The sequence below is a fragment of the Molothrus ater genome, chromosome 6, assembly GCF_012460135.2.
Source record: "Molothrus ater isolate BHLD 08-10-18 breed brown headed cowbird chromosome 6, BPBGC_Mater_1.1, whole genome shotgun sequence".
In the NCBI taxonomy this organism is placed as follows: domain Eukaryota; kingdom Metazoa; phylum Chordata; class Aves; order Passeriformes; family Icteridae; genus Molothrus; species Molothrus ater.
Genome location: NC_050483.2, coordinates 18,277,508 through 18,301,702, shown reverse-complemented (window position 1 = coordinate 18,301,702; position 24,195 = coordinate 18,277,508). Strand labels below are relative to the sequence as shown.

At 46.1% G+C, this 24,195-nt stretch overlaps 1 protein-coding gene across 2 annotated transcripts in view; it reads left to right on the top strand.

The window, feature by feature from the left end:
- Positions 1 to 24,195, top strand: part of LOC118687938 (USP6 N-terminal-like protein) — a 76,722-nt gene that overhangs the window by 1,818 nt on the left and 50,709 nt on the right. The window contains exon 2 of one of the 2 annotated variants that reach the window (XM_036385153.2): positions 10,298 to 10,379. The exons of the other annotated variant lie outside the window; for it this stretch is intronic. The gene's annotated coding sequence lies outside the window, so the exon portion shown is untranslated. The remainder of the gene's footprint in view (positions 1 to 10,297; positions 10,380 to 24,195) is intronic. 2 annotated transcript variants of the gene reach the window in all.

Below are 24,195 nucleotides of genomic sequence, written 5' to 3'. Positions count from 1 at the left end.
TTAAATTTACTCCTCTTTTGTTCTTTTTGATGTGTTGCATCTTACTTTAAAGGGCCGGTGAAGCATGACCTCAGAGCTCTTCGGAAGCTCTCCTGTCTCTCATTTATCGTTTTCATGGTTGTGAGCTTCCTTCTGTGTAGGGTTTGTTTTTTTTTTTTTTTGTCAGAGAGAAGATTGGCCAACAAACATGTTCTGAAAGACATGTTTATCTTTAAGAAAAAACCCAACAGCAACCAAACAAGCGAGCAGCCGCACCCATCCAGCAGTATGATTTCTTATCTTGGAGCTTGACTCATAATTTTGATGGCTCCTTACCCTTACTGTTTTTTTGAAAAGAAAGTAGTTTTTGTAGCTATTCCCCTGGGTGCCACACTGGAGAGCACTGCACTTGTGTAATTTTTTTTTCTTGTGTTCTCCTGTCTCTTTTACATCGTCCTGAGCTGCAGAACCCCACAATCTTACCCCAGGCTTCTCTTTTTTTTTTTTTTTTTTCTTTTTTCTGATATGGAGTAAACCAGGAGATGCTTGAGAGTCTCTCCTGCTGAGGAATCTTACCTTCAATGCACACAACAGAGTTTCACCAGCTTGGCTTTGCTAAGTATCAAGCTGGCTCTGTGGAGCTGGAAAATATGTTTCAGGCTGTGTTTTGCATAGATGCTCTCAGATGTGAGGTTTCACCACCTGGGTGTTATATGTGTTTTTCCTGTCACGGGGCAGTCTGCCTCTGAATCATGTTGCTGGGAGCTCCTGGCAGAGCAAATGCAGGGGCAGGGGGAAAAGAGGATTGTCTTCAGCCTTGCTTCATCAACCCCAGCCACAGCCCTCCCTCATTTGTGCCTTGTTTGGTTTAATAACGGGGTTGTACAGCAGCTTTTCCCACAGCAAAACCTCTTTTCTCCTTTTCTTTAGAACTAAAATCACTGCAAAGAATGTGTGTTAAGATGGACTTTGAAACTCAAAGCTTGTCAGTCCTTCACAATCATTCTGGAGTAATTCCTGTGCTTTCCTCTCCTTCATTTTAATTACGGGGAGAGTAGTTCAGCTCCCACAGCTCAAGCTGTTGAGGATACGTCTGTGCTCTGCAAATAAATAAACTTTGTGCTTGCTTTCCCCCTTCTGTCTTCTACTTGCTCTGGCAGAGCTGTGCTCCTGAACAATGCTGGGCAAGTATTGTTCAGGTTTTGGTGGATCTGTTTTGTCCTCGTGCTCCATCCACGCTGAGATTATAGAAGTTGCCTCGCAGGTGACTGGGAATGTACCACCTAAAGAAGCCTACAGCTGCTCTGTGTAAAGAACAGCCCCCACAGATGCTGAAGTTGCAGAGCTCTCAGTGCAGCTTTGTGGGAGGTTGCTTGCTGCATCCCCCTCAGCTCTCGGCAGCCTGGGACATTCCAGTTGTCCATTTTACTGGGTAGTGCAGGGGTTCTTTAAGGGGCTGGTTCATGCCACGCTGCAGATAGCTCAGCATGGCACTGCAAGAGCTGCTGTGTGGTGGAAGGCAGATTTCTAGAATGTGCAAGATACTCTTGTGTGCTGAGCGTAGCAGTCTCGGCTGGTTTGCTACCACACACCCTGTTTGAAGCAGCAGTGGATATTTCTGAAGCAAATATTCAGACTGGAGTGCTTGCTCTGATTTTCTAGGTGGGTGGGTGCTCTCTGTAGCTGTGGGTTTGCTTTGGCACCTCAGCTTAAGGTATTTGTAGAGGGACTGGTGTAGATTGTCCCTAAGTGTCTGCCCGAGTGCCAGCCGGCTCCGCATCCCGCCGGGCTGCTCCTGCGCGTGCCATCCCCCTCTGCACTGCAGAGGAGCTAAATCGGGGTTGCAAGAAAGCTGGCGAGAAGCCTGGATGTTCCTAGAAAGATATTGATTGCCCTGGACAGTTCGGGGTTGTTCCTTTTGTTTCCCTGCCTCTCGTCACGGGGTCGGGCTCGTTCGGGCGGCAGCTCACTGGAGGATGGAGAAACAGTGCCGGCTTTGCGGGCTGAGGCTGGAGCGGGGCCATCCCAGCCCGCCTCTCTCAAGTGTTAAGTCTGAAGCAGCCTGCCTGGTAATTCCATTAATGAGAGCCTAGTGCCAGAGAGATAAATGTAATTCCACGGTAAAGCTAACACTCTGGCTCAAATGGAGATGATTTGCTGGTTCTCCCCGGTGCACTGCTGTGAGTAATGTACTCCAGTATTACCTACAGACCCTGTTTAAAGTCTACATGTCACTGCAAAAACTGGGCAGTGATAAAAAAATCTGCTGCTAAATCTTCATGTGAGGAAATCCTTAGTTCTAGAGTGTAGCTGTCTCTCTGCAATGGGTTTTACAGGGAATAAAAGTTTCCTGCTTAACTCCTGACATGCAGGATGGCACCATGCTAAGCAGCCAGCTGATCCAGGAGACAGCTTGAATGGGCTTTGGCCAGAACGAGCTCTCTGTGTATAATCAGTGCAGAACAGAAATTATATACCCTTTGTGTGTCACACCAGAAAGCTTGCAAGCACCTCAGAGCCAGCCACCGCAACTGCAAGTAGCACAAGCTTCTCTCCATTTTTGGCCATGAGGTCCATGCTTGAATTCAGAGCTCACAGTCCTGGCTAGCTTGCTTTGATTTCTTTTTGAAGTAATTTTTTTCTGACTTCTCACTTTTCTTAGTTTGATTTGCAGATCACCTCTTCTTGTTTGCAGTTGTATAATACCTTGTGGCACCATCATCAAGTCTTGTGTTGAAAAGAAATGGTTAATTGGGACATTTTTAGCTCTCCTTGTGGCTTGGATCCTGGAAATCAAATGCAGGAGCCAGCACCATTCCGCTTTCTGCAGAGGAGTTCCCGTGCTGCAGGCAGCAGCTGAACAGCTGTGTCTGACAGGGTGGGAGCTCAGAGTGCCAGTGAGCCCCAGTGCTATGGTACCCCAAAGTTCAAGCAAACAAATTACTTGCTTCATCTTTTGGAGCTTAATGAAGGATTTTCCTTGTCATCAGTCCAAGGTAGGGAAAAAAAGTTCAGTGAAGAAGAAGGAGGTGCTGGGGATGCTCAGCCCCTTTTATGTCCCCATCACTCCAGCTTTGCCTGAGTGTCCATCAGTGGGTATCTGATCTCCTTAGGTAGGACTTGAGCCCCTGCTGGAGTCCTGACAGCAGAACTAAAGCCAGCTTGCTCAAAATGCTTGTTTTTTGGTGTGTTCAGCAGCTTGCTGGTGCCTCTTGCTGCAAGAGGTGTGGGGAGAGTGGCTGGTTGAGCAAAGTGGGGTGTGTGCTTTGCTGGTGACCTAGCAGCAGCTGGGACAGCAGCCTAAGTCTGCAGCCTGCTCCTGCATCTCTTACTTCTCTTTGCAGCAGCTGTGCAGACATGCCTGCCTTCTTCATGCATATGCTGTGGGCCAATTCACTCACCAGAAATCAGGATCAAAAGCAGATTGTCCTGAGTTTTTAAATCTCCTGCCTCCCCTAGCCTACAGTGCTGTTCAATAATCAGTGAGGGGCATGCGTGTGAGAGCCATATCTGCCACTCACCACCACCGTGGCAGGATGTTGGGGGGATACTGTATCAGTCAGAGCTACTGCAGTTGCTCTTTAAAAAAAACTTGTTTGAATCATACCTGACTGCAAAAGTTTTAGCTTAGTAGTGTGGTTTTCTCACCCCAAGTTAAATTTTTTGACTGTCTCCTTTCCTTCTTTAAAGCTCTGACATCTGATGGGCTTGAGTAGAGCAAGGTAGCACTGATAGCGAGTTATGTGTCCTGTCAAACATTTCAATACAGAGTAGATGAAGGAGCAGGTAGGAAAATGATCTGCATATTTAGAAATTCAGTTTCTCGAAAAACTGTGGTGCCTTGTACTTACAGTATCTCTCCTCCCTCCCCCTTCAGTTCCATGAGTCAAAAGTGATCATGAGAGTGTTGATATATGACTGGAGGGGTTTATCAGGAAGGATGTAATGTGTTCGTTCCTCTGGTGGTAACAAAGTGGGTCAGAAGTGTTACCTGTGCTGTTGCTGCTGCTTATGATGCTAACCAGATAAACTGAAATTAGTTCAAAACCTTGCTATTTGCTTTGCTCCTTGACTTGCTGTATAAGTTTCACTGGGAAACCTGTATCTGACCTGCAAGGCATTAATTTGTTTGGTGGCCCTTGTGGCCTAGATGCACGGTGGAGCCACCTTGGTGCTGCCAGTCTAGGTGGCCTGGCACTGGATTTTTTTCTTTACCAATGTATTTTTGAGCCACATCTGCATTCCCATCAGGTTTGCTGCAGAGCTGACCAGGCTGACAGTAGCTATGGTAGACAGATACCCGCCACTTGGCTCCCTTGGATAAAGGGCTGGTGGGACCATCACTTGACCTCCCAGAGATGCTCCAAATGTCTGGAGGCTGAGCAGAGCATGATGCATTGTCCTTCTGCCTGCCCTGAGCTTATGGTGTCAATCCCCCAGCAGGCTCGGCAGGGGTGACCTGATGGCTGTGCTTTGATACCTCTATGTGATAAAGAGATCTGGCTGGGGTTTGCTCAGGCCTTCCCATGCTGTGAGAGAAAGATGCCATGAGGTGCCACAGGTAGAACTTGAACTTGAATTCAGAGTGGGAAGGGGGCATATATAACATATAGCTGAGAAAACCAATAAGCTTCACAAGATCTTAAACACTGAAGGGGCTGAACTTGTTTCCAGTTGATGTGATTAGTCACCTCCTAAAGTAGGGTGCTGTAATCCAGTTTCTGTGGAAAAAATTGCACCATACATGTGTCAATACAAGGGGTGGACTCAGCAAGTGTGTGTGTGCTTTCAGGCTGGTCTATAAATCCCTTCAGTTGTTCTAGCCCTCTACAGACTTGTGAGAACTCAGGGAGATTTCTTTCCTGCAGCCTTGCCCTTGCCATGATTTTAACATCTGAAAGTCTGGATGGAAATTGTTGTCATCTCACCCTCTTGTGTCCCAGCACTCAGTCAGATGGCTGGCAGAGGCTTCATGGCAGCCAGAGCTTTTCCCTCCAGCAGACTGGAGGGAACAGGAGGGAGAAGGGGCAGGGGGCTGTTATCAGCCTCCTGTGTGTCCAAGGAAACAGTTTTTTAAGGTTTTTTGTCTTAGGTCTTTGTCTTTGGATTTTATAGGGATCTCTTCCCTTACTGCTTTCCTGCCTTAGGCACAGATGCCAGCTGAATTTCCACTGACCTCATCCTGTGGCATATCCAAGCAGATCAGTACTTGGGAGACTGCACATCACCTACAGCAGGGTGCTGGATCTGGCATGGGGACAGCTGAATGGACAGAGAGGTCCATCCCCAGAGAGGCTGGGCAGGAGGGGTATTTGCCCCTGGGAAATGCATCCCTGGTCTTTAGTTTGTGGCTCAAACAATGTTTCTACTGCTGGAAATGGCAGACTGAAATGAAAAGATTGGGTTAGCCAGTATCCTGCCAGAGCTCAGAGAGAATGAATTTAGCTGTTCTTGTTTGATTTCAAGAAACTGCAAATTCAAATGAGTAAAGAGTTTGTGCACCGGAGGCTGCTTCCGCTGCAGGCATCTGCTTGCAGAACTGTGTTGCAGGGCAATTCCTGCTGGTGCTGCAAAGCTGGTGGGGAAAGCAGAGCTGTGTCACGGCCAGGAGAGCTCTGTGGAACTGCAGCTGAAGGGCTCAGCTCGCTTGATTGCTTTGGCAGCTCGTCTCTACTTTGAAACAGGTGTGGGCATTGCTTGCATCTGTTATCAGTGGTCACTGGTGGCTTGGTGAGTGCAATGAGCTGCTTTTCCCTGCAAGCTGAGGAGCTGTGCTCTGCCCCAAGTCCCTGCTGCTGGGAGGTGGCATGCAGACAGCTGGAAGGTCCCCAGCCTGAATGTTGGATGTGTGACGTGATGGCTCGTGTGTCCTGCCTCACGTGAGCTCTGTGGTTACACCAAGCTGCAGCTGACTTCTGAAACTCTTCTCGGTAAAAACTGACCTGAATTGATCCGTTGTGGTTTGTTTATTTATTTTTAAACTAAGATGCATTTCTGCAGAGGTGAAAGCTTGAGCCTTATTACAAAGTCCATAATTTTCTTAAGGATGCTTTGGTATATTTTGGGGGTGTGCATGTGGTCTGTGTGGTAACAGTTATCAGAAAAACTGGGAAGGGGTCAGCTGGAGATGTGTAGCTGCTCAATTGATTTTAATGCCATGGAAATTCAATTGGAGTAACTGGGTGCTTTTCCTGGTGGGGGGAAAAAATAGAACTGTGTTAAGTGGATGGGCAGCTCTGGGTATTTCTGTGAAAGGCATGTAAAGGAGGCTCGAATGTGAGTTTTTGAATTGTGCTTGTCTGTTCCTGTCGAGAGTTGGTAGTTTCAGGGGGAGCACACAGCAACCATGGAAGGCAAGGCTTGCCTGGGGGCCCTGGGGCAGAAGCCTGTGTGACTAATGTTGTGTAACTCAGAAAAACAAGGCAGGATTACTCTACCTCCTCCCCCTCTGTAAGGAGCTAGTGCTGGGGAGCTCTGTCTGACTGCTGCTGGGATGCTTGGGTGGGGCTTCTGGGCAAGCTGATGGATTGGTTCCCTCCACTCAGTGCAGCTTTGCAGCACATACTTTTTAGGTGGGGACTGTGCCTCTTGCTGGTGTTGGAGGTGAGGTGACTGGCTGGCATGTGAATGCTGGTGCTGGCAGCCCCTCTGATAGGTACCCTGAGCTGCACCTGTGTCTGCTGTAACCCCCCCGTCCACACCTGTGCCAGAGGAGAGGCAGGGTGGGGGCTGAGGGGGCTCAGGCTTCCCAGTGCTGGGGACAAGGCAGCCTGAGGGGACCATGCAGGGCTGTGTTCTCCTCCCTCCACACTCTGGTGCTGTTGAAGTTGGTCACGTGTTGGGATGGAGGTCTGGCTTAGAGTTCGAGCCTGTGCTTCTACTTTTCCATCATTATTTTCCAGGGTTTCTCTGCAAGGAATTGGAAAATCCCCTCTATGGGCTGCCGTGACAGCCTTAGAACTATCCAGATGGATTTGAACTTTGGTGCTGCAAAGCGCTTTGCGTATTTATTTTCAGCTTCCTGCTGTCTGCTTTGCTTAAGAGCTTTTGCTAGATCCTTTGCATATGCTTGTCCTTGCTCCTCTGCTCCTTGAAACCATTTGAGAACACCCTTCAGCTGTGACAAAATACCCCCCTCCTCTCCCCCCCCCCCCAAAAAACATTCCCAATCCTCTTGAAGGAATTTTATTTTACTGCAGTGCCTTGGTAAGCTGCGAGGCTTGCACAGCTGTGGTGTGTTACTGTTTGGGTGCATCAACCTGGTTTGGAGACCTCAGAGGGCAAATCACTGGGCTGTTTTGGATGGGTCTTTACAACAGGGAGTGACAGAGCATGCTCAGTAGTGAATGGAGCTGTTAAACTGATTTTACATCACTTACCCCTGTGCAAACACAAATATATGATGGGTTGAAGCCTCATCTAGGTTTCCACACTGTGCCATCTTTCTGAGGTCATGCTTTTCATCAGCTTTAGCTGATCCCAGGCTGTTCTCCTGCCAGAAATTCTTCCCCTTCCTTATTGCTGAGATGGCTTCCAGTAGTGTAGAGATGATTGGGGTGTGTAGAAGTGGGGGGAGAGAAAAGGCAAGACTGCCTGTTGTGGCAGCAGAGGGTAGTTTTGGATCAGTTGAGCTGATGAGCATGTGGGAGTGGGCATGGTTTGCTGAAGAGCAGCTGTGTAGCCCCTGGTAGAACATGTCCTGCTTCTACTCCAGTTTCCTTCCATGTAAAAGGGTGGCAAGGATTGCTAAGTGCATTAATATTTCTGGGAGGCTACTGTGTTGGAAGAGTCCTTTGTGGGGCACTGCTGACTGATGGCTTTGTGTATGTGCTGCCAGGGTTTGGCTTCCTGCTTAACCCAGGAGAGGTTTCCCTCTGGGAGGACTGAGCTTTTAAATAAACCTTCCTGCTGAATGTATCAAGGAGAATATTAGATGGAATATAAGGGAGAAGTTTTCTGTGATGAGGGTGGTGAGGCATTGGAACAGGTTGCTCCCAAAAGTTGTGGATGCCCCATCTTTGTAGTCACCCAGTATCACTCAGTCCTCTGCTGCCTTGCTTCATAACCTTTTTATAAACTCTGGTGAATCTTTGTGTGCTGCATTAGATGAAACAAAAGGTTATTGTGTTTCTGCAGCCCTACCTCAGTCTGCCACAAGCAAGGAGTCATCGTGGCCAAGGACACAGAGGGTCTGCTAGGGTGGTGGCACTGAGAAATACGTATTTTGATGGACAAGTTGGAGCTGCAGGAAAGCGCCAGAGGAGCTCAGCTGTCATGTGTCATCCATGCTCTGCATTGCCTGGAGCCTGGTGGTGTCTTGGGGAGGAGCAGCCCTAGGACAAGTGACTGCTGGACACTGTGAGAAGGAAGTTTGGGAACCAAGGGGGAGGCTGAGCTCTCTGATTCCCTGGAACTCTGCTGTGTTTCCAGTATATTTGTCTGTTGTGGGACAACGTGCTTTTTCTGAGAGCTGCAGTTGCTTTGGGAGGGCAAGCAGGCCATCTTCATATGGCTTTGATTAAATCCAGCAGCACTTAAGAAAGCTTCAGGCATCTCTTTTTGCCTTGCTTGGCAGTATTGGGAAGTGAGAACTTAGAAGTTTGCCAGTGATGTTTCTGCAGCGTTGTATAAGAGTAGGAGTCGTGTTGAGAAAGTTGTTATGGAATGGAAAAGGAACTGGAGGAGGAAGGGAGAAAACGTCGTCTCTATGGCTGCCATGTTGATACTCCCCATGTGCTGAGCCCTGGTGCAGGCATGGGTAAATACCAGTGCAGATGAAGTCATACGAAGGTAAAGCAGCCCCCCTTCAGATTTAAGCCATGTGAAGTTAAGGTTTGATTTCCTTTCTTTCCATACCTTGATACAGTAAGCTACCACCGAAGATTATTGGCCAGGTTGGATTTGTCCTGTTACTTCTGTCCTTGTAGAGCTGCTGAACAGTGTTCATTTACTGGCTTCAAAAGAACAGCAGAAGACCCTCCTGGAGATACATAACAGGAGTAAGTAACTCCTGTGTTTTGGTTAGGGTGATGGAAAATTTGTGATTGAGGCTGGAGTCCAAGGTCTGTGCTGTGGTCTTGTGGACTTCAGCCAGCATTTTTTTCATACTTAGAAATGCCTTCAGCCCTTCCTTAATGGAAAAGGAGAAAGGGGAAAATGAGTGAGAGGGAGCCACAAATGGATTAGACTTTTCTCAGTTCTTTAATTCCAGTTGGCAATGACAGTTCTCTGAATCACCTGCAGAGACTGGGGAAAGCAAGCAAGTCTCTCCTTCTCAGTCCAAGGTAAACTGATGTGCTGCATGAGTAAGTTTTCTCACAGTACATAATGAGGTCCAGTTGGCAGGAAGCACAGGAGACATTGTCAGGCTGATTCTGTACCTTCCTCTTGCTGGTTTAGTGTTTTGACTAGAGATGTCTCACTATTTCCTTACCTCCCTCAACTTCCAGATGCTCTCTGTGTTACAGTGTGTCTGAGGATGGTCCCTCATCCACCATGTTCCTTTCTATCCCTGAACAATTGCACGAACAGGATGGGAAAAGTAAAATTACATTAGATGTGGTGACCTTTGCTTCAGGAATATTATCAGAAAAACTTCTCCTTGTGGCTGCTTAGAATTGTTTCCACTAAAACATTTCTGCTATCTTTTCTTTGGCATGCAGTAGGCACTTCAGATGCCCGAAGTAAAGTGTTTTTGTAGCCTGCAGAGGTGACTTTTGTCACAGCTCTTGCTCAGTGCTGGTTAAACATCGTCTATGTGACTAAGGTACAAAAGCTTTATACAGCCATCAGTGGAAAATATGAAGCCTTTTTTATTATGAAACTATAATGATGAATCAATAATGATGATGATGATGAAGAAATGGAAGTGGCCTGGCTCTATCATGTGGCATTTGCCTCCTCTGCAAACTAGAAGAAATTGCACAGGTGCTGTGAAGCAGATCTTCAGCAGCATCTCAGGGAGCACAGTAGGGGCACTGTAGGTGATCCCTTCCATCCCATTTACCAGCCTCTTTTCTGCCCCTGCATGTAGATGTTATCTTCATTGGACTGGCTATTGAGGAGGCTTTACTGGATGAACAGCCTTGGTTTGGGACTCATCATCTTGTCTTTTGCTTTGGCTTCCTTCTGCGATTTTGGAGAAGTCCCCTGATAGCCTCATGCCATGTACCTCTGCCATGATGCCAGGGCTAGCAGGAGTGTGTTCAGGGCAGGGACCTAACACCTTCCTGATTCTCACAAGATTGCTTTGGCATCCTTCCTTTTCACCAGCCAGCTCATTAATGGCACTAATTACTATTCTCTCTAATGCTTACAGGATTTGCCAGTTACTGTATGCCGATGGGAATCGTGTTCTGGCTTCTTGACAGTGCTATAGGAGAAGCTGATGCTCTGAGCAGGTATGTTTGTCACGTTCCTGGTGAGGGAAAGAGGGGCTGCATATGGCCAGGGTGAAATGTGTGCAGGGTTTGCCTGATGGGTGTGGAATGGATCCTGTGGTGCAGACTGCTCTGCAGTGAATAGTTATTTTTTCCATCCAGAGGTTTTGTGAAAACACCCAGGCAGAAGATAAGGTCTGCATTTAGCCTTGCTGACAGCCCTCTGAGGAGAGGGCTGGAAACCAGCATTGCTGCAGAGCAGCCCGTGGGAGGCCGTGCTCTTTGCTAGCACAGGCACTGCCTTTTCCTTCCCGGAGCGCCAGCTGGGGAATCCCGGCCGGGCTCGCGGCTGCGCAGGGGCTGCTGCGCCTGCTGCTCAGCTGGCCTTTGGCAGCTCCCCCGTGGTGCGCGTCCCGAGCGCGGTGGGAGGGAGCTGTGTGCCTGTTGGTATCCAACCACGAACAAATCTGCTGTTGTTTTCTTAATGTATGGCAAGAACAGCCTGTAGCAGCTTATTCCTCCCTGGATAATTACTGCTCTGCTCTGCCGCTGATTGCTCTCAGGAGCAGTGGAGTAGTGCCTCCCCTGCGCTGCCCTGTGCATCCTTTTGCCTGAGTTATTTGGTTTGTTATTGCTTTAAGGCATCAGTGCTCAAATGAAAAATCTAATCTGCGCTCTTTGCAGCTGTTTGACATTCTAAGTGCATTGCCTAAGTCAGTTGAAGTCCCTGAGATGCCAAACATGCTTTCAGTGATGCCCCTTGCTATGCTACAAGCAGATCTGCTTGCATCTCAATTTCAATTTCTGGATTACTTTGAGGAGGGAAAAATATAGGACTGGGTTGCAGTCTACTGTTGTATTATCTGGAATTGCGTTCACAGCTGATCAGGTGTGTGTGCAACTGGAACTGGAGTGGAATATTTAGCCATCTGTGGTTGCTCGGGGCAGGTCTGAAAAGCAGGTGCATAATCCTGCTGTGGGAGTGTTAATGGGCAAGGAGGGTTGGCCTGGCACACTGAACTGAAACCTTCAGCTTGCCCTACGAGCAAAAGAAGCTCCTTCTGTAAACATCTATCCCTCATGGATCTCATAAAAATGGCATTGCCTTGCATTTAGCTTGCCTGAATGGCCCATTTGATTGTATAAGGATATAATCACAACTTGCTGCATAATGCTTTCTTGATCCCTAAAAAAGTGAAATGGATTCATTATGGAAAGATATCTTTCTTGAAAACCTGGTTCCTCCAGGACTGTCTGTGTGGTGCTGCAGACGTGTAGAGGAGTAGGAGTCAGGGTGGAGCTGTTTCCACCTAATTCTCCTGTATTTCCCGAGGTTTATCACAGCAAGCAAGCAAATGTGGCCTCCACTTTGGATCTGAAAGCACAGCTGGTTAGTTGAGCACTGCCTGTGCTTCCCAGGCCAGTCTTCCCCTTATGCTTTCCTTTTCTTAGTTAATTTTCTGCTGTAAAAGGCCTCTTCTTAGAGGGAAAACCACAATAAGAAGGGGAACATCAAAGGTAGGAGAGCCTCCATTTGCTAGCAAGCTGCTGCAGGTGTGTCTGAGTCAGGAGAGGCAGCACTGAGTCAGTGTCCCAGACTCCTGGTGACTCAGGTGGCAAAATCCCAGATCATTCTCTTCTCATGCCTGAATTGCAGTGGATTTCCTGTACAAACTCTCACCTTCTGTAGTGACCATGCAGGGAATGTCATCCTCGTCCTCCCAAATGGGTTATGACCAGCTTGGTTCACTGGGGATGCAGGCACATGGTGGTGGTGGTGGTGGCACTTCTCTTCCTGCCACCACAGGTGGAAAATTGATTTATCTCAGCATCCTCAACCTTACCTCACTCCTTTCACCAGACACCCCCTGTTTTTTGTTAAGATGGGATAAGTCACAGGAGTTGCAGCTGTCTATTGAGCTTGAGGAGATTCTTATGCAAATCTGGAGGCTGTGTTCTCCTGGCAGATCTGCTTGCATGCATTATCCACTACTTCATTGTACTGGAAGGAGGTCTATTTTCTGAAACATGGTTTATTTTTAGTCAAGATTTTCCCTGTCTAACTGGCAAAAGTTCAGCATTTGCAGTGGGATTTGCAAAAGAAGCACTTTTGCCAAATCCTTGGACTGGGGGAAGGGAGAGGAAATGTTATATTAGCCAGCAAAAAAGCTAAATGCTGACTTTAAAAACAGCTTAGGACACTGTTGTGAGTGCATAAGCGTTGGGTGATGCAAGTTGAGAGCTGTGTTGTGTTGCTGCAATGGAGAACTCTGAGTTGCTCTTGCTTTTCCTTTTGATGGCTGCCACAGAGGTTAACCAGCAGTGGGTGGGGAGTGCTGCTCAGGGGCAGGTGGTCAATGAGCCATCCTTTTGACCTGACCCTGAGCAGTGAATTAGCAAAGTCACCTTAACCACAGCATCCATGGGAAAAGTTCTGTCCCTGCAGAGCATTGCACTGTCCTGTTGCAGCCCTGTTTGGGGCCACTGGAGGCTCGCTGAGGGTTGAGCTTTTTGATGATGTGGAATGTATTGTGCCCATGTTTGAGTACCCTTGTCAGATACCCTGAAATGAATAGGGTGGCACATGGGATGTCCTGGGGCAGTGCTGCAGCTGTCCTCTCCTCTCTTCCCCAGCTGCTGCTCCAGGGACAAATTGTCTTCACATGCCTCATTGCTTTCACCAACTGCTTCTAACTACTCTGGGTCTTGTACTGGTTTCTCACATGAGCAGCAACCTTTCAGGGGTGCAGGGATATTTTCTTCTTGGTCTTGCATCTCCTCAGACATTTCCACCACTCCTTTTACAGAGTAATCTTTGTTACCATTAGCTGGTAGTGCTGCAAGCACCACACATTGGAGAATGACACCAGAGAGTCAATGACTGTGCAAAGCCTTCAGTACTTACTCTGAAAAAATGAGAGTTGATTCCATATGTGAGCCTGTAAGTTATTTGTTTCCTGCTGCAGGTTAACTCCAGCAGTTTGCTTTATCTTTCTTTTTCTTCCTGCCCCAATTCCCCAACAGACAATTGCGTAGCAACTTTGTCACGGTTACATTAAGAAAACAAGGAGAAATCCTTCCAATTTTTTTCTGAATGTTTGGAAACCAGAAAAAAGAGAGGAAGTAGCACTAGGAATTTAGGTGTATTCTGCATTTGGAACAAGTGGGTAAATGTTGCTTGCAGGTAACAGACCTGCAGGTCTTTGTGAAAGGATTGGGGATGAAACAAAATTTTTAAGTGCTGTTTCAGTCATTGGGGTAGAAGCACCATGAGAATCAAGGTAGGAGCACTCATCATCTGCCTAGAGCAGTAATCTTCCCGAAGGAATTAATCTAATTTAACCTGATAAAAGAATTTATGCAGTGGGGGAAGTCTCTACCATTTCCTGCCAAGCTTCCTGAGAAGACTAAGAAAAAGTAAGCGCCAAAATGACACTCTTCTCTCCATGGGGGAGAGGGCTTATGTCTTCCTAAGGCCTGTTGTTATCTTTCTGTTAAAAACCATCTGTATTAGCTGGCAGATCAGGATTGTTTTAGCTATTCAATTTTCCCTAGTTCCCTGGGGACTTCCTAGTTGCAAACCTATTTGCAAATCCCCTGTCCATCTGGGATGCAGATGATCTCATGTGCCCCAGTGTTTATGTAGAAGTAGGCCCCGTGCTTGCCATACACCTGGTGGCCTGGAAGGATGTAGAGACTTCATAGGTTTGAAGCTGTTCCTTAGGGAAAGTTTGTAGGTGGTGGGGTTTTGTGGTTTTTCCTTACATTGCTAATTATTTCAGGGAAATTCCTATCTTATTAGTGCTTTCTCCCCAAAAGCAATTCTCTTCCTCTCTGTCTCTTGTCCTCTTTCCTTGAGGCTGGAAAAACACTGATATGTTAGGAAAGCCAGTCTCTGTTTTAAATGGCCTTAAGCATGTCAATATTCAGCTCAAATTCCTCTTACAGCGGCTTGCTACAAAATGAGCAGGAATCTCAGGGCACCCCGGGTCAGATTTCTTTCTGATGCTCAGGAAGGTTTCGTTCCAGACGGGTGAGTTTGTGGAGGAGGAGATGTCCACCTCGAGTTTTGTGTACTCTGATAGGAAAATATTTTTTCTATCAGTGAATTTTTGCTGATATCATTGAACTATGCTTGAAGTATGTGGGCATATGTTGTAATCTGCTGGCAAATACACTGAAAATCACTGTCCTGGGTTGGCCTAAAGGTTCATGTAAACTGCTAGTGTCTGAATCAATACCCTGTCTCCAGTGGTGTAACAGGAGTTGCTCTGGAAGGACTTGGATAGAGGCTGAGCAGCCTAATTGAGCATTCCATCTGCTCTAGCTTGACCCTGTGCTTGCAAATGTGCTGAGTTTCAAGCAGGCTGAGAGCTGAACTTGGCTGGCAGCCTCTAGTCCCAGGTCCTGGGGCGGGTGAGGAGCTGCCATGTCTGTGGCTGAGTGCTGGAACCCACATCTGCACGGGAGGGTGCAGCAGTGGGAATCCCAGCAGTCTCTGGGTTACCTGCAGCAAAGAACGGAGCTGACTTCAGATTGCTGTTTTAAAAAACTCTGTTTGGTGCAGGTGAGCAGTTCTGTGGGCATTCCACAGTTGGTGCTTACCCAGCCCTCCCAGCACAACTGTGCCAGTGTCCTCAGCTTGCTTTCACAAGCAGAGACCTCATGCAGCCCTCATGGAGGGTCAGCATTTGGTGACTGCCTGAATTGCTGCTTATCCCCAAAGGTGCTTCTGCTCTGCTTTGCTCTGTAATTACTTGCCACACGTTGTGTCCTCCCCAGCAGCTTTCACCACGGTTTTTAAAAGGGAAGATAAGGAACAGTGGACAGATGGACATCTGGGAGGACTGCTGGTAGTGGCAGGGGGAGTGGTTTTAGCCCTGGTACTTGCATGCAGCATACTCTCCAGGCAGATCCCACTGTGATTCTTGATGAAGTTTCCCTTTTATTGGCTAGCTCATTGGAAAACCCTTTTCACTCCAAGTTTTGTTTGGAAAGAGAGACGCCCACACAGATGGCTGCTCTTCAGTTGTCATTCATGTTGGGATTTTTTATGTTCCTTTTTGCATTACCCTCAGGTGAAATCCAGGCTTACCAAAAAGAACTTATCCCAGATTTAGAAAGAAACTAAATAGTAAGAATATTCTGCTTCTTCTCTGTAAGCTGGGGATGCAGTGGGCTATCTCATATTTTATGAGTTCACAAGAGATTGTGTTATTTTTTCTTTTTGGCTGAGCTTCCTTGTAGTTCACTTGTTAATTTTCCTCAGGGAAAAGGTACAGCTTTCATTAAGGATGGTTTTGGCTATGTTTTGCTCCTTCCTTGAGACTGTCTGAGTGGTTCCACTTTTTCCAGACAAGTACCAATGCTCTGCTTTGGAGTCCTGCTGCTCTTAGAATTGCTGGATTGATAAATAATAAGTGGTTTTAGGTCTTTGAGATATTGTGGCAGAGGGGAAGGGGAGGAGAACAATAGCATTTCTGGAAAACGTGGGTTTGGTATGCTGGTGATTTATGAGACTGAAGTTACAGCCTCTTGCTTGGACCCCTTGCTGGGTTCCAGGATGCTGTGGGTGGTGCAGTCCATAAAACCTGAGTGGTCTTGCATTGCTCCTGGCCTTTTAGCTGTAGAGAAGAAGCAGAGTTAAGGTCACAGCTGGCCATTGTGCAGCTGGGGTTGGACTTCAAGTGCCCTGGAGAGGATGCTGGAGGGTCCCACCTCAGGGTGCAGGAAGATGAGGCTGAGAAAAAAGGTAGAAATGGCAACCTGAAATGGCAAAGGTTTCTGGTAGGTTTCTAGAACTGTGGCTTGCTGTCCATTTCCTTCGTTATTTATCTAATCTTGCAAAATTGCTGTGGCAGGGCTGGTGGTAGGCTTTGGGAGGCTGGAAAAATGCCAGTACAAGGAGGTGGCTAGTGCTTCCTTCCAAGTGTATTAACTCATTCCTGAAATATGTATTTCTTCTAAAAAAATAATTGCTAGGGTAGCTGTTTTTGAAGCCTCGGTGGTCATGCTTTGAGTGGAAATGAGACTGTCAAAGGGTTCTTCAGGAGGGCAGGGCCAGGCACATGCATAGCCTTCAGTGGTGCTGACAGTGCTGCCCCACATGTTTCCAGACCTCCATGTGGCATGGAGCACACCAAGGAAAAGTGTAGTTCCCCAGGGATTTAGCAGGTTGCATCTCTGTCAAAGAGGATTTTTAAAGGCGTTGAAATCAATCTCCACTCCTTGTTTTTTGCCCTGGCATGGTGGTGGCAGCCGAGGTGTGGTGGCTGGGCTTGTTCTGCATCCAGGTGGAAGCTGTGGGAGCATTGCAGTGGGGAGGATCAGGGGGTGGAACCCTGCATGGTGTAAGTGCCAGCAGCTGCCAAAACCCCTTGTGCCAGTTTTCTACTCAATGCAGTCCTGGATTAAACTAAGTAGAAACCAGGCTAATGGGAGCCAGGATAAATGACAAAGACCAAGATTTTCTTTTTGGTCTTTATTTCCTAGCATGCAATTGCTGTAATTCTTCTGTGTTACTTTCATAATTTTTGATTTCTGAAAGTATGTTTTCCTTTTTTTGTTCTTTTCCCGAGGGTTTTGGGCAGAGTTTTCCAAAGCTATTGTGGTGGGTATTTCCCCTTCTCTCTCAGAAGCAGCTTTCATTTTGGAATGAATAGCTCAGCATTGTTCACATTATATTCCACTTTTATGGGCTTTTTTCCCCTTTGGACTTTGACAAAAGGGGAAAGCAGTCTCCTAAATACTTCTGAAGTCTTTTGGGTCACTTTGCAGAAAATATTTCTTTCCTGTTATAGAAGGCCTCATATTCAAAAGCTCCAGACAGGAAAGCTGTTTGCAGCGCTCACATTGGAGTTTCTGAAAGCGTGGTTCTTCCATAGCTTTGCCTTGGTTTTGGCCAGTTTCAGTTAAGATTGTGCTGAATTCACCTTTGAGCAGGACTTTGTGACCTTGTGGGAGTTAACTTTCATTGAAACATTTCTAGCAATGTAACCAGCCACTACTGGTTTCTACAGAGCATCCCACTTGTTAAACCTGTTCCACTCTTCCAGACCAATGCCTATTTTCAAACTCCCCCAATTCCCTGCAGAAATAACAGGTTATTAATAGGATCTTTATGCATATGTTTACCAAGCTTGACATAGCTTTGCACCAAAGTGTCTCTTTACCTACATTGCACTCAGAAGCTGAACCCTGTGGTCAGCATGGTGTACATCTGCAAACCTCCCTTGGTTTGTTCAGAGCATGATGGTCTGGCTGTGCAAACACTTAAATTTGCTTCCCTAATTTAAAATGAGTTGCAATAAAGAATTTATCCACTCAGGTTCTTATGGAACTAAATGTTGTTTATTTGAGATGGGAGTTGATTTGCATTTTTGGGTTTTCCCCCTTCCACTGAAATAGCAGTGAACAGCTTTGGGTTACATCAACCCTGGTATATGGTACTTGTAGCATAGCAGTGATGTCTCCTAGGATGTGTCTGACTTCTTCCCCTCTCTTTTACTGATCATTGGTCTTGTTGAGTAGGCACAAGGTCTCCTGGCCTGTTGGGTCCCAAGAGTCTGCTGATCCAGCAGTGAGAGGGCTGTGGTGAGCGAGCTGCAGGGGCAGGATGTGAGGCACCAACCACAGCAAGAAGTCGGTACGATTTTCTCAGCTGCCACTCGTTACCATGACCTTGCAGCATTTGCAGTGTGTGATCTGATGCTCAGGAGATAGGTTTCCTGAGTGCTAACTGTCTGAACATGCAATGCCAGGACTTGTTGCAGCTGACCAGCCAAGTTGGATATGCTCTGATAAACAATGTGCTCCTTTGGCTATAGTTCCCCTTTAGATGGTGGGGGAAAAATAGAGAATGGAGAGAATGGGGCACATGTAGAGATTAATAGCCTCTTCTCAAGTCCTTGTCCTCTTTCATCCTTTGAATTAGCTTTTTTCCACCTAGTGTGACAACAGAGTTTTGTAATAAAATCCACATGGGAGAAACCAGTGGTGTGTTTTCTAGTCAAAACAGCCTCTATGACATCTGACTATTCAAATGGCAATAGAGAAGTGTTTTGATTAAGAGACTAGAGGTTGAATGCATGTTGAATGAATTAGTTTCTCCCCTTTAATGATGTAATGGTGATGCTGTTAAAGAAACCACAAAAGAAGAATGTTTCTCAGAGCATCTTTTCTGAGTTCGTGTGTATAAACTGCAAACTCAAGTCCTTTTAATCTCAGTTAAAACCATTGGGGTTTTTTGGGAGATGCTTTTTCTTGGTTGGCTTTTGTGGTGGGACAGCAATATGTGCTTGCTGCTGGCAATGGGTTGGTCTCAGAGCAGAGGAGCTTGTCTTCCTTTTTCAGCCCTTGTTCTCCTTTCAAGTCATTCCATGCTGTATCAACCCTCTGAGGAGATTGGTGATAGATGTGGAGGGATAGTAATTATTTTCTTCAAAACAATGTTGAAGTATGAAATACAAAGAAGACCATTTTCTTCACAACTGTTTGCTTATATTGACCTGGAGTAATATTGCAAGCATGGTGATGATTTTTATTTCCATAGGAAAAGATGCATTTTCTTTCCTTTAATTCAGTTTCCCTTAAGGTTGCTTGAAGCAGCTGTTCCTTTGGCTGTTTTCAGATACCAGCCAAAAATACTGGTGTTCAGCCTTCAGGAGGCCTTATGTGTAGGTTAAATGAAGGGGTAATTTACTAAAGAACCTAACCCTGGCACGACAGCATCCCTTAGATAGGTGTAGTCATCATTACCTAAAAATGCCTAAGGTATAATAAGAACTTGATGATGCCCCTCTTTGAAAAATCTGGTTAGAATTAGAGGTCAATTTAAAAAATGTAATTTTCAAAAGGACTCATATTTTACATTTTGAATATTATTTGTGAGTGAAAATGCTGTTTCCTTCTCTTTATGGCACCAAGAGGGAGATCCCCTTCCTCCAAGGCAAGAGGACTAGTAGACATCTCCATGCTGCAGTAGTTTCTCTCTTTGGCTCTTTTTGCCTGGTGTATTAAAATCCCTGCAGATAGCCTGGGTTGTGTTTCAATTAGCTTATTCTCCACCTTAACTACAAAGCTCTCTTACTATTTTTTACTGTTAGTGTTGAGAGAGAATGTTTCTGTAAGTAGCCTGATGCCAAGGCTATCGGTATGTTAATTGGGAGTAAAAAAAAAGAAAAAGGAAAAAAGGTCTATGGACCTTGAGCTTTCCAGCCTTGGAGGTTTGGCAGGCGTGTTGTGAAAGAGACTGCTGCTTTCCTGATGGAAACCCTTTGAATTAAACTTCCTTTGAGTCAAGGGACTTTGTATGTCTGTGTATGTATGGAAAAGCCTGCGAGTGTACTCGTCTCTCGGCGTCTGTGGAAAAACCAGCTGCTGTGTCTGCTTGTCAGTGTTTGTCCTGGGGATCTGCCCAAAAAGCTGTTTTTTCCATTGCTTGAGCAGATTATCAGGCTTGGCACACTTTGTCATGAAAAGTGATACAGATAGGGTTGGCAACTGGCACAACTTTTAAAGACCTGTTATTATAATATTGCCATAACTCATTAATTATGCTGTTGAGGTAATGGTAGTGGTATACTAGTCTAGCTAAAAACAGCTCCTATACAAACCAAGGTTCACTTTGGTTCTGTCCTTCCAGTTTGGCATGCTGCAAAGGTACAAGGCAGTTTTGTTCTTCTGTACTTTCTCCCCTTGTGCATTGGTTGGTATTTGTTATAAAATAATCCCATGCTGTTTCTTACCAGGTTCCAAAAGCCGCAAGGATGATGCATGGGAAAACAGACTTGGTGTTAATAATTTAGCAGCTAGATTATAGAATCAGAGTGGTTTGGGTTGGAAGAGACCTTAAAGATCATCTCATTCAACTCCCCTGCCATAAGCAGGAGCACCTTCCACTAGACCAGGTATAAGATGCCTAATGCTTTCTTAATAGTTGCAGTTGTACACATGAAAATATGATTCATGTATTGATAAGAATACCCTGCAAAAGGTATACAGTGTGAATTTTTACTTCTGTAAAGCCTCACTTGTAGATGTAACTGTTCATATTTATACCTAACTATGAATTTATCTAATGAAGGATTAGATATTGCACTGCACTTGAAAAGTCACAGTGGTTATGCTTACTGAGAACTCTAGAAAGCTGCATTGATATGTAAATTGGGCAATCACCTCCTATTTTTGTGGAAATGTGACCCTAACAATGAGGTAAGTCTTTAGATTAATTTCAGTTACATACTGTTTTCCTTACAAATCTAGAATTTCAATTCATGAAAGTAGCAGAAGAGCAGAGGCTTATTTGATGTTCTTGAAAGGATTTTTGGGATACTCTTTGCAGCAGAGAGGCAAGGAGCTGTCAGCTTTCCCCCTTTGCTGCACTTGTCCTCTGGTGTGCTCTTGTCTACAGAGCAGATGCCGGAGGACACCAGCTCAGTGCAAGCTCTGCACTAAAATGCTCTGCTGGTCTGAGGTAAGTGTAATTGCTGTGTCTCTTTCCTGGGGGCTGAGCTTTTTACCGTCCCTGGAAATGAAGAGGAAAAAAATCAGCTGTATTAGAAGATCAAAAAAGAGCAATCTGCCAGTCTTCCTAATGCACAGGTCACACCATGCCTGGAGCTGGGCTTTTTCTTAAGAGCAGCTCAAATAAGAAAAGCAAGCAAACCTCCGAACAAAACAGAAACCAAAACTAACAAAGGAAGCATCTGCTATTCAGATGAACTGATATAGGTGAGGGAGGAAAAAACAAGTCATCAGAGATTTCCAAAGGCTTGCTGCTTCGGCCAGGAATCTGCAGCTTGGAGACGGCAGACACTTTATAGTTTGATGGTGATGCAGATGGTTTTATGGTGCTATCCTAGGCAGAAGCAGGCTGGGTGATGAGAAGTAGCTGATGATGCTGAGCTAGGATGCAGAGACTACAAGGCCAAGACTCTGGTCTTGCTCTGTTCAGAAGAATTGAGATGTGCCTCTCCAGGGCAGCTCTGGTTCTCTTGTGGACAGGCAGGAAGGAAGGAAGGAAACTTTGTCCCAGCATTGGCCTCTGTTTTCACTTTGCATGTTAAAGCAGAGTGTGGCACTGGTTTGTGGCAGTGCTGAGGGACTTGTTTGGCCACTCTGAATGAGCATCTCTCCGTGGCAGCAGGAGAGAAGCCCTGGTCCACAGGGCACTTCAGGCTGAGGTGGGTTGGTTCATTTGAACGTCTGGCACAAGGCAGTGATGCTTAGGTGACTGTTTTTATTACCATAGCATTTGGAATGCTGGCTTAAGGATGCATCCCTGCAAGCACAGGAGCAGGAGGATTGTTTGTTCTGGTTACACTCCCAGTTGCCAGAAGCCCAACTGGTTCAAGGTGAGAGAAGAAAGAAGAGAAAGGGTTGTTGTAGCTGGATGCCAAATACAAAGAGGGGGTGTAATGTGCCCGCAGGCTGCATTGTCGGCACATAAACCTAGTGAACAGGAGAGAGGACAGACTGCTTGTATTGGCACTGCTGTCAGCTCTCATTTTCTCACAGCTGGGGGACCATGAATGCACAGACCCCATTGATGGGATGTCCTGGTTTTAACCTTCTCAGCTGAGGGATTTGTCAGCCCCAAAGCATAACGTGTTTGTGTGTGCACCTTTCCAGTAGCAAAGGGTTTCACATCCTTTGCTGAGTGTCCTAGCCCCAGAGCTGGTTAGTGCCATATTGCTTATCTGCACTTCTCTGTGGAGCACACAGAGATGGGCCCACAGTTTCTAATTATGATCATCACTCTCATTATTACTGTCTGCAATGTCCACAAAGTTCAGTTTTCTATTTAACCAGCAACTGGAGAATCCTCATGAAATTTTGCTAACTTATGATTTTAGTTCCTTAAAATTCTTGGCTTCTTCTAGTCAGAAATGAGTAACCTGGTGTGAGAGTACCTCAGTGCTCTTAGTGTGCATGAACACTTGAAGCAGCTGCCTAGGATGGGAAGCATGACAGGAGCACAAAGAATCAGAAGCATTTTGTCAGCCTGGTTGGAAAGTAGCTACAGCAGTGAGCAAATGATTCCTTTTATGTGCACATGCAATGCCTGACATCCAGGCAGAATGCTGACAAGCTGCTGTGGCTTGGAGAACAAGTTGAACGATCTGGATAAAGTCCTTAAGATTTCCTGTCTTAAAGCAGAAGTGGCTAAAAAGCCTTCAGAAGAAGAGGCCTGTCTGATTTTGTTGTTCATTTATTCTGGAGGGTTGGTTGCCACAAGGAGAAGGATCTCAGCTCCAGGTTACTGGTTTTGGATCTGCTCCTGGTTCAAGGAGATAGAGGTGTCCTCTGTGTGAGCCATTAACCTGTTTCCTGGACCTTGCATTCATGCATCTTCTGACAGACAGAGAAGCTTTAGAGTCGAGTGGATTAGCTTCCTCCCTGCAGTGAATGTTTGCACTGTTAATGAAAGATAGTTTTGTTTTGGAAGCAAAACACACCCAAAGACACCATGGCAGGTTTGTTTGTGCCAGGTTTTGACTCAGATACTTAGTGAAACCGAGGAACAGCTTTGAAAACAGTGCCCTGGTCCTTCAGCTGCCTGAGGAGTAGTGCAGTAGCAGTGTGCACAGCACCGCCTTCCTGTTCCTTGTGAGTACACTGACTTTCACAGCCTTCCAGCATCAGCTACCAATGAATGCCTTTGAGAGGGTTTGCTGTGCCTGGGAAAGCTGTGGTGAGAGAGGTCATCTTGCTGTGTCTTCCTGGAAGTTTGTCATGTCTGGTGGCGCAAGAGGTCTGTAAGCATGATCTGCTTGTTGCAGCATCTAAGATTGAAGTGGTCTGTGTGGCAGGCATGTCCAAGCAGATGTAGATGCCTCTTGCCCTCAGATTTCCTCTACAAAGTTTGTGGCCCATTAATCATGAGGCTGTGTGTCTTTTCCAATGGGCTGATGGTTGTAGATGTTGGATAAATTTTGTGTCACACATTGGGGATCTCTGTCCTGGAGTCTGAGCTGCAGCTTTGAACTTTGAACACTTGCAGCTTCTGTTTCAGAGTGTCATGTTGTGGAGAAGACAGGACATGCTGTATCTCACTGCTTGGGGCTCTGCACCAGATAGAACATTTCCCCTCTGAATCCTCTGTCCAGGAAAGATGTTCTCTGCAAGAACAGTTGGAAGTATCTGTGATCCCCTCTTGTTCTGCTTGTATTTCAGAGCCCTGTCAGAGACAGTCTCTTAAGATGCCAGGTCAAAGGGTTTAAATGCTGGAGCCCAAACCTTTTCCAGCTCTGCTGTAATGCCTGTGTGTGGTAGCTCAAGAATGGAAGACCTGCCACACTGGCTCCAGCCAGGGTCCACATTGGCCAGTATCCTTCCCTAGTGACAAACAGAGTGAATCTTCAGGGAAGGAGGAGTCTCAAGATTAAACAGGTGCACCTGTGTTGTCCTCCTGCAGTTTCCATGATACTTTGCAGACTCTTTCTGTAACTCACTCTGAGTAGCAGAACATGCCGCAGCACAATTTTGGGTCACTTGGAAGAAGTGTTTCCTCCTTCTGATTAACTTTTTTTATCTGCTGTCCCATGGTCTTTCACTGTGAAGAGTTGTTTTTTTGCTCCTAACATGGTTTGTATTACACCAGTGGGTCCTGCAGGTTGTTTTTCTTTCTTGCCTCAGTACATAGGTACCTTTTTTTTTGTGGTGCCCACAGCTTAATATTTCATGATGATCCACTGTCTGCTTTGACTGTGCTACTCTGGAGTCTGAATTCAGGCAAATGCTTTGTGGATGCTTTGAAGGGGATTAGAACTGACCTCTAATTGAAGGGAAAATGGAGTAATGTCAGACTTAGTTGCAAAAGCATTCTGTGCTTCTA